The following is a 10,777-nucleotide window of genomic DNA, read 5'->3' on the forward strand; positions in this document are numbered from 1 at the left end:
CCCATTTACATAATGTTTATCTTCCTAATCTCATTTTAGGAATGAGGAAGCTGGGCCTCAGAAACTGGCTTCAGAGACTGGCTTTGAGATAAGGATCCTCCTACTTGAACCTCCCATCAGAGATGAACAGTGGGGGTTGGTTTTGGATTGGATGTGATTCTGGGAATTGAACCTAGGGCCTTGTGCATGCAAAGCAGGAATTCTATCAACTGAGCTATATCCCCAGCCCAAGGCAGAGGGATTTTTAAAGAACATATTCATTCCCGCCGGAGGGGGGGGGCGCGATTCACTTATTAATTTGGGAGGGGCCATTCCTTAGCTCTCTGGCATCATCCCTAAAGTCTTAATTACTTGGTTCCCATAGTAGGTGTTTGCTCAAATATAGATAACTTGGATTATGGTGGGAAAAAGATAATCCTCTTCCTGGCCCCCAGGTTGGGAGGGGGAAGAGGAAGAAGAGGAAAAGAAAACATTATTCATTTTAAAATGAGCCTCAGTGGAAGAGCAGCAAGGATTCTATTTAAAGCATGAGGTAAGCACTGGTACAACATGATAAAGTTTATCTACCAAAAATCTACATAAAACATCATTCTTAACACTGGTATGTTAAACCTCCACACTTTCCTACAAATGAGAATTGAAACAATCACACCTCTACCACCCATTCTGTTCAGTGCTGTGCTAGAAATTCTAACCAGTGAAACAATAACAGCAAGAAATTAAAACATGAGAATTAGAAAATATTAAATAAAAATATTAAGCCAGATAATGTACCTTGTAATTTCAAATAAATCTATAGATAGATCATGGGCAATGAATGCTAAATTTCACAAGAGTTCTAAATATAGGATAAAAAATGATTAAATTAATTGTATTTCCATATAATAAAAGATTTATAAGCCACGGTACCAAACACAAAACATTAAAAAGAACATAATGTGCAGCCCAAATAAATTGGAAATGTACTTTATTTATGAATTGAAAAGTCAATGGGTCAAGATATTGTTCTTTCCAAATGCATAGCAGATTTCTCTCACCGTGATAAAAACCCCAGATGAGTCATTGGGGATATGGACTAAAAAGACCTAAAACAATGTTAAATTGACAGAAGAAATTTGGAAGACTCGCACTGCCAAATTCCAGTTCCTTTTCTAAAGATTTATAACCCAAAATCAAACCATGAAAAACCCATTAAGTAGTCAAAGGTAAGGTTTTAGCACTTTTGTCCCGTGCAGAAGTTTGGAATCATATTGTGATTTGGGGAATATTGAGAACAATACGGTGCAGCATAGAAGAAACCCACTTTGGGAATAAGGTAGTTTCTGAATTTAACATCTGAGGTCATTGCATGGGGCTGGCTGGTGAGAATGAGGTCTGTGTATGGAAGACAAAACAGCACCTGTCTAGGGCATGCAGCTCCTGTCTGCATGCAAGGGATCCACTGTCGACAACCACACAATCTCTTCCTGGACTCTAGCTGGTAAGTCACTGTTTCTACTTTGGGCTATAAATCTTTAGAAGAGGAGCTGGTATATGGCAGTGCGAGTCTTCCAAGTTTCTTCTGTCAGTTTAATATTGTTTTAGTTCTTTGTCAGGTTGGTGGTGGTGACTTAGGACGAAGCAGCCCAGCCGGGAAAGAAACATCAGTCAGGCGTCAACGGAAACGCCTGTCAATCAACAGGGTCTCCTGGCCAATCCTGGAGTTCAGCCAGCTCCCCTACCAATTCAAATGGGACAAGGGACTCTAAAAACACCTTTTCCTGTCCCAAGCCCTTCCCTTCCGGCCAAGAGCCCCCATAAAATTCCAGTCTGGTCAAGTCCCCACACGTTTTCTCCTCAGACCCTTCTCCTGTCCACTCTGTGGGTCTGATCGAGTTCCACCCTGGAGTGACATCTCAATAAAGCCTCCTTCCCCTCATTTGGCTTCCTTTTAAATCTGCCTCCTTTGGTCGCCTCCTGCTACCTGATCTCACAGTCTTCTTAAGTGTTTACATTTCCAAATGTATATTTATCATTCAGTTTGTCAATTCACCCATTGACTCATCTGGGTCTTTTACCATGGTGAGGGTAAATCTGTGATGCATTTGAAAAGAACTGATATGTGACCAATGGATGTTTCAGTTCATAAATAAATCATGTTCTCTTTAATGTTTTGTGTTCAGTACAGTGGTTTATACATTTTTTATTAGGATTTTCCTGAATAATAAAAATGTTTTGTTATTACAATTTTTATAATGTCCGTCATTTCTTTTTGTGGAAATAGAATTCATTTAATCATATTTTGACCTTATAATCTTATATTTGGAACTCTTGTGAAATTTGAAGGATACGGAGAATAAGTCCAAGGACATTTCCCTTAAACTTTTGTCTTTTAAAATCCCAGGCCTCAGGCAGAACAAAGAACACAAAAGGAACTTGCACCTCACAGACCCGACCCTCTGCAACCTAATGGGACCCTCCTGCAACCTAATGGGACACTGCCTACCAATACAATAAGCCCCAGAAAATTCCCTGTTGACACTCCTGTACCACGTGAATGCCAAAACAAAGGTCCCCAGGAAATTCCCTTCTGTCCTACCCTAAAGGAAGCCTATATAACCCAGACCATTTTCTGCCCCCCAAATGAGCCACACCAGGGTTCTACCAATGAACTCCACTGCTAAATACTGAATAAAGAAAAGCCTGCTGGTCTGAGCTTTCCTTCCTGTCTCCCTCCTTTTTCACGTGTGTGTCATTTGTCCTAACACAATTTACTATTCCTTGCCAATGACCTATCTGCAGATTTATTTGGAATTACAAGGTGCATTATCTGGCTGATTGGATTAATCATTTTATTTAGCATTTTCTAATTCTCATGTCTTAATTTCTCTGTGGTATTGTTTCACTGGTTACAATTTCTAGCATAGCATTGAGTAGAATTGTTGGTAGAGATATGCTTGTTTCAATTCTCATCTGCTGGAATGTATGGAGGTTTAACATATTAATGTTAAGAATGATGTTTTATGTACATTTTGGTAAATGAACTTTATCATGTTAGGAAAGCTTGCCCTTCTTGTACCAGTGCTCTACCTCATGCTTTAAATAGGGTCCTTGCTGCTCTTCCACTGAGGCTCATTTTAAAATGGATGATGTTTTCTTTTCCTCTTCTTCCTCTTCCCCTTCCTAACCTGGGGCCAGGAACACAATTACCTTTTTCCCACCATAGTCCAAGTTATCTGCACACACCCACTATGGGAACCAAGTAATTAAGACTTTAGGAATGGTGCCTGAGAGCTAAGGAATGGCCTTTCCCAAATTAAGAAGTGAATCACAACCGACACAGGGGAATACCTGGAATGAATCATTCTTTTAAAATGCTTTGTTCTTCCTATGGGAGAATCTCCCTAATAGAAGAATCACAGCCTCCAATCCCAGCAGCTTGGGAGGCTGAGGCAGAAAGATTGCTAGTTCAGAGTCAGCCTCAGTAACTTAGTGAGGCCCTAAGCAACTCTGAGAGACCCTGCCTCTAAAAAAAATATTAAAAGAGCTGGGGATGTGTCTCAGGGGTTAAGTGCCCCTAGGTTCAATCCCCAGTACCAAATAAAAAGAAGAAATCAAAAAAATTAATAGTAGTGGGGAGGGGGGCAGGTAATGGGAAGGGACAATGTGGAAGATTAGAGGTACCCAGGGGTCATCTGTTTCTCTGCAAGATAGAATCAAGTAACAGGTGTGTAACTGTGTTGGTAAAGATGGTGTCCGGAGTGCTTCTCTTCTGGGAGTCAGGTCCATGATGCAATGAATGCACAAACTACCACCTAAGTGGCGCAAATCATCACCTCCAATCCCTGAAATGGCAAGAACTGTGACCTTCAACCCCTAGGAGACTCATACCCTGTCCTGCCCAGAGACTGACTCTCCATTAATAAAGAAGTAACAGCCCCTGCTTCCCCTCACCTACGTTAAGCCCATAAATATCAACACCCTGCTCATGCTCGCTTCTCTCTCTCTCTCTCTCTCTCTCTCTCTCTCTCTCTCTCTCTCTCTCTCTCTCTCTCTCTCTCTCCCCCCTTCTCTTATGTGACCGGCCACTGTGGTTACGCTAATAAAATCTCAAACAGGTAAACTGTTTGGCTTGTTGAATTAACAACATTAATTAATTAATGCTCCTTACATTAATTAACAGACCTTTTCCGTTGCTCTTTACATTGATGCTAAAACCTGGGACATAGATCTACATTGCTCAAGGCAGAACCCTGTTTCCAAACTTCGAGCCCAACCATTCCTGTCGCAGTCCACTCCTCTGATCACCTGCCTGACACCCACCACCAGCCAGCGGATTGGTGAGTTCCTCCATCCCATGAGCACCTAAACCCTAACTCACCAGAATGAGGGAATGTCTGGCAATCCCTCTGGGAGTTTTAGGGGGAGAGTGCACCCCACTCAGACCCGTCAGGGTCATGGTGGCCCCTAGGTGATCTAGTAGGACACCTCTGGGAGTTGACTGCCTGGGACATAGAATAGATTCTCCCTTCCTGACTCCTCTGTCTCCCCTCATTCTCAGCTCCCACAGATGGGCTAGCATGGCTGCCACAATCCATCTCACCTGAGTTCTGACTCCTCAATTCCACCTTAAACTCTGTTCCTCCCAGAAAAAGTCTCCTTCTGACTCTTTAGTTCCACTTGAAAAACTTTTCTGCTGTCAGGTTGCCTGCGGCCTCGGCCCTATTTGGGTCTCACAGATCAAACTCCCCTGTGATGACAAGGCAGTGCCCTCTGTCTATTTCTCAGCAGTCGTGGCCATTTGGGGATGCCCACTTGACCCTCCTTCTGCTCCAGAGCTTTCAGGAAGCTCTTTATGGCCTGGGTTCTCTCTCCCCCCCTCCCCCTCTCTGACTCTCATCTCGCTCTTTCAGCATGGGAAGTTCCTTGTCCCTCCTGAACAATTCTCCCTTGCGGTGCCTCTTAGATAATTTGACAACCCTGAGCCTAGCCCCTGATATTAAACCAAAAAGGCTCATAAAATTCTGTATCCAGGATTGGCCTATATATCCCCTGGACAACCAAAACGTTTGGCCCAGATGTGGGTCTCTGGATCCCAATTTACTCTGGTATCTTTTTAATTACTGTGAGCGATCAAAAAAGTGGAATGAGATTCCCCATGTGGAGGCTTTTTCCTTGCTACGATTTCCTTTGCTACTCAAATCTCTACACCCAATGCAAGCCTCAACAGCTACTCCTTGTTCACAAGCCTCCTTCCTCCTCTTCTTCTCTACTCTCTGCCTCCACACCTTCTCCCCCTTCTTCCTCTTCTCTGCTGTCCGCCTCTACTTTTGACCCAGCTAATGAACCACCTCCATACCACTCTCCCTCGCTCTCATTCCTGCTTTCCCAACTTTTACCCCTTCCAACTTCCCCATCCTCTATATCTGCAGCTTCTTCTTCTGCCAACACTCCCCCACAACCTCCTCCAGCTTCCATTCCTTCCGCCTGGTCCCTCCACCTCAGTTTAGTCCACCCGCCATCTGTTCACACACTAATGCAATACCTAACCCACAAGTCACCATGTCTCATCACCTGACTAAAACTTCACATGTTGTGGCCCCCCTTCAAGAAGTCACCTGACCAGATGGGATTTTAAGGGTTTATGTTCCTTTTTCTATGCTTGCCCTTTCTCAAGTAGAGAAAAAATTAGGATCTTACACTGCAAACTCTGTCTCTTATATTAAAGAGTTTCAATACTTAACCCAAGCCTACAGCCTCACCTTTCCTGATCTCTATATGATTCTGTTGGACACTCTCCTCCCTGAAGAAAAGAGAAGGGTCTGGGACCAGGCTAGGGCCTAAGCAGACCAGGTTCATCAGACTGATGCCCACCATCCCCTAGGGGCTCAGGCAGTTCCCAACCAAGTCCCCCATTGGGATTATAATGACCCCCAAGAACTGGGGTGCAGGGTCCACCTTATTATCTGTCTGATGACTGGCCTAAAGGAGGCAGCACAAAAAGCTATTAACTTTGATAAACTCCTTAAGTCATCCAGGAGAAGAATAAAAACCCCTCAGCCTTCCTAGACCAACTAACAAAGGCTCTCCTTCAGTATAATAGTTTGGACCCTGAATCCCTGGATGGGAGGCAACTTCTTATGACCTATTTTTTCTCACAAAGCTACCCTGACATACAGGCAAAGCTAAAAAAAATTAGAGAGGGGACCCTTAACTTCTCAGACTGGGGTTTTGGCCACAGCCTTCAAGGTCTACCACAACAGAGATGAAAGAGCAAAACTCCAAAAATGCCAGATGTTGGCCCAGGTATTACAGGGCTCCTTCCAACCTACAGAAAAGGGGAGACAACAACCCCCACAACGAGGACCCCCTGGGCCCTGCTTTAAGTGTGATAATAAAGGACACTGGGCTAGGGCTTGCCCAAACCCCAGGGCACCACCCAGACCATGCCCCAGATGCCAACATCTTGGCCACTGGGGATCAGACTGCCCCAATTCCCGGAGGGGAGCTGAGGTCAGTCCCCCTGCCAGTGACTTGCTGGGCCTAGGAGCCAAGGATTTACAGGGCCCTGGGTCTTCTCTCCCAACCTATTCAATTACCAAGCAGGAACCCAGGGTGGTTATATGTGAGTTGATGGGCATCCCATAAACTTTTTGGTAGACACCAGGGCCACACTTTCAGTTCTGAGTTTTGGGGAACTACCTATCCCTCTGAATCTTAAACCATCATCCCACGCAAAACTCCTCTCCTCACTTGCTCCTTATCTGAGTTCTCCTTTTCACATCATTTTTTAGTTATGCCTCAATGCCAGGTCCCCTTGCTGGGAAGGGATACATCCTGAAGGCCTACATAACCTTACCCTTTTGTCCTCCCCTACTCATAACAAAGAAGAAACTTTACCCCTTTGAGTATGGTGTGGAGACTCCAACAACCACCAGAACACATATTTTCCCCTCCCCTGTAAAATAGTAGATCCATTGTGTGGGACACTGAAACCCCATCCTCTACAAATTGCTCTCCTGTGGAAGTGCATCTTAAAGACCCTAACCACTTCCCAAACCAGGCCCAATACCTGCTGCCAACTGCCAGTCTTAAGGGCCTAAATCCAATCATTCAGAGCTTATTAAGAAAGGGGTTCCTCTGTCCCATACACTTTCCATTCAATACTCCAATTTTAGCAGTAAAAAAGCCTAATGGAACATACCATTTGGTGCAGGACTTAAGTTTAATAAATTCTTCAACCAGGCCCATACATCCCCTGGTTCCAAACCCTTATACTATCCTTTCCTCTATTCCTGCAAACTCTACCTATTTTTTAGTTATTGATCTTAAATATGCCTTCTTTTTGATTCCACTATCCGTCTCTTCCCAAGACATATTTGCCTTCACCTGGACTGATCCAGAAACTACACATTCCCAACAGTTAACCTGGACTGTCCTACCCCAAGGGTTTCGAGACAACCCACATATTTTTGGACAAGTCCTTGTTGAAGATATTGAGGACTTTTTCCCTCTATTCCCTGACTTAACCCTCCTACAATATGTAGATGACCTCCTGCTCTGTAGTCCCTCATTAGAAACCTCAAAGTCTGACACAGCCACCCTCCTGAACTGAAGGATATATGGTTTCTCTGCAAAAGGTGCATCTCACTCTTTCTGAGGTTGTTTACTTAGGGTTCCACATTTCTCAAGGGAAGAAAGCTATCCCAACTGACAGAAAAGGCCTTATTGAAAGCCTTCCAGTACCAGAAACTAAAGAGAAGATTCTCTAGTTCCTGAGTCTGGCAGGCTATTTTAGGGCATGGGTACCAAATTACTCATTACTTGCCAGACCACTATATGACCTAGTAAAAGGAAACAAGCATGAGCCCTTGTTACTTTCAGCTGCACCACACTTCAGAACCCTCCAGAAGGCCCTCTTACAAGTACCGGCTCTACACTTACCAGATGTTAATAGGCCTTTTACTCTCTATGTCCATGAAAACAAAGGGCAAGGCTTGGGGGTGCTGGGACAAATTATGGGCCCACCTTTGCTCAAGTGGCATACCTCTCAAAACAGATCCAACTGTCCGGGGATGGGCTCCTTGTCTTCATGCCCTAGTGGCCTCCTATGTTTTATTAAAAGAATCGCAAAATCTTAACTTTAAGAGCTCAAATCACTGTCACCTCTCCTCATCACCTCAAGGACTTGCTAACGTACAAAGGACTGCAAATCCTCCCTCTCTTTGAATTCTCTCTCTCTCTCTTGGTCTCTTTCCTCTATGACTCCTCCCCTCCATGTCCTTTAAACCTGTGCCCCTCTCAATCCGGCAACTCTGGTACCCACTCACGTTCAAGGTCAAACACAACCCCCAATACATAAATACAGGGAAATTCTAGAAAAATTCCTCCCATGCCCAACTAATATCACTGAGGAACCTTTAGATCGTTCTGATTACACTTGGTTCACTGATGGCAGCTCCTTTATGCATGAGGGGATCAGAAAAGCTGGATATGCCATAGTGCCCCTATCACAAGTAATAGAAGCCAATCCCCTGCCTGCAAATACCACCAACCAAGAGGCTGAGCTGGTAGCTGCAACTTGAGCCTTCAAATTGGCAGTGGGGAAAAATCTTACCCTTTACACTGACTCCAAATATGTGTTCCACATTCTCTTATCTTATGCAGAAATTTGGAAGGAGAGAGGTCTCCTGAACTCAAAGGGCATGTCTATAAACCAACTCCACATACATCATCCAGCTATTACAAGCCTCCCAGGTCCCCAAAAAACTTGGAGTTGTCCATTGCAGATCACACCAAAATGACTCCTCCCCATCACACAGGGGAATTCAAAAGCAGATCAGGCAGCCAGGTCAGCTGCCCTTTCAGACCCCACTGGATCTCTCATCGACATGTGCACTCCAACATTACCCAATAACAGAGACCCACCAAAACACACCCTCTTTACTTACCTCCACTCCATTTTCCACACCAGTCCACAGACTCTCAAAGCCTTTCTCCATTCTTTATTTACTCTGACTCCCCAGGATAAAGAAGTGATACAGCAAATCACAGCCTCAAGATATGCAAAAGAGTGAATCCCAATACATCTTTAGAACCTGAACCTTCCTTTCTCATCAGGCAAGGGGCCATATTCCTGGAGCAGATTGGTAAATTGAATTCACCAACATTTCCAGAGTAAAAAACTTCATACTAGTTTTAATAGACATATTCTTGTCTATTACATACTAGTTTTAATAGACACATTATTGGCTTGGGTGGAGGCCATCCCTACCTCAAATAAGCAGGTTATCACAATGGCTAACATCATCCTGATCAAAGTAATCCCTCATTTTGGGATACCCGCTTCAATCAAATCTGACAATGGGCCTAAGTTTATCTCCCAAGTAACCCAGAATGTGGCAAAGACATTGTCCATCCCATGGCACTTTCATTGTCCCTATCGCCCCCAGGCCTCAGGTAAGGTTGAGAGAGCCAACTGCACAATGAAAGACATCACAATGAAGCTGTCTTTAGAGACTCATTTAGATTGGGTTAAACTCCTCCCTCTTGCCCTACTACACCTGAGGGCTTTACCAAAAAAGCCATCCCTTGCCTCCCCCTTCAAGATAATGTATGGTCATCCTCTTCTATCCCTGGGAATTTCACCAGAGCCTTGGCCCCCTCCCCAACCAATATGCTCTTCCCCTCCTCTTCCTTATATGCTCTGAGCTATGGAAGCAACAAGATTTGTTGCTTCTGGATCCAGAGAATTCAGCTGCCTCCTTTCCCCTCAAACCAGGCGGATGGGTCTACTTTTCTTCCCCAGGGGAAAGATCCCCCTTAACCCCAAAATGGGATGGAACATTAAAGGTAGTCCTGTGTACATCCAGTGCTGCAAAACTCCAACAGGAAGGAAAGAAACTACCCCCCTGGATTCATATTTCTAGGTTAAAACCGGTGGCACTCCGTGCAGAAGACAATCCTACCACAACTCCCAACCTTGAAGGACCCTCACAATCACCCAGATTTATCTGTGAGATATCCCCAATAACCCTCTCAAGCTCCGTTTTTCACAGTCACGCACCACCCTCCCTTCCATGCCAGAAAAGGAAAACACACATAAGAATGGCCTCCCAATAGGATCTAGGAACCCACAACAACACAGTACACCCTTCTAACTCTCTTTCAAAGCATAGTGCAGGGAAAGCCAAACCCTGTACCACCCCTCCCATGAACTGTACCCAAACTCCTCCTAGGAGGAGTTTTAAATTCTTCAACAAAACCCCTCTAAAGCAATGTTACTACGGTGATCCCCTGGCCTGTGAGCACAATAACAATAGATACTGGGTGGCCATTGTAAAAACCGGGCCCAGCTCCCTCCACACCAAGCCCAAGTGGCTGGACATTCAACAGGAAGAATTGCTGGAAAAGGACGATTGATATACCCAAATGACTGCCTGATTTGGTTGAGGCAAAAACAGTCAAAGATCCTCTTCTCTCTCTTAAACTTATCAATATCTCTCTCAATCTATTAAAGGCCACTAATAATACAAACAATGTACAGGGATGTTGGCTGTGTTTGCAGGCTAGAACTGAATCCCCAAAACTAATAGCAAACCAAATAAATAGTTGGGCTACACTCAAGAAGAACTCTTCAACCCAAGACACCACAGCCAAACTCTCAGGTGTCCCTCTCTACCAGGCTACTCCATTATGTTTTCAGTCATCAGGGAACATACCAGTAGAAAACTTATCTGAGAAGCAATGTCAACAAACAATCTCTCTATCAAAGGGTAATAAGGCCCACTGCCCACCA

The sequence above is a fragment of the Ictidomys tridecemlineatus genome, chromosome 1 (genome assembly GCF_052094955.1).
Source record: "Ictidomys tridecemlineatus isolate mIctTri1 chromosome 1, mIctTri1.hap1, whole genome shotgun sequence".
Lineage (NCBI taxonomy): Eukaryota > Metazoa > Chordata > Mammalia > Rodentia > Sciuridae > Ictidomys > Ictidomys tridecemlineatus.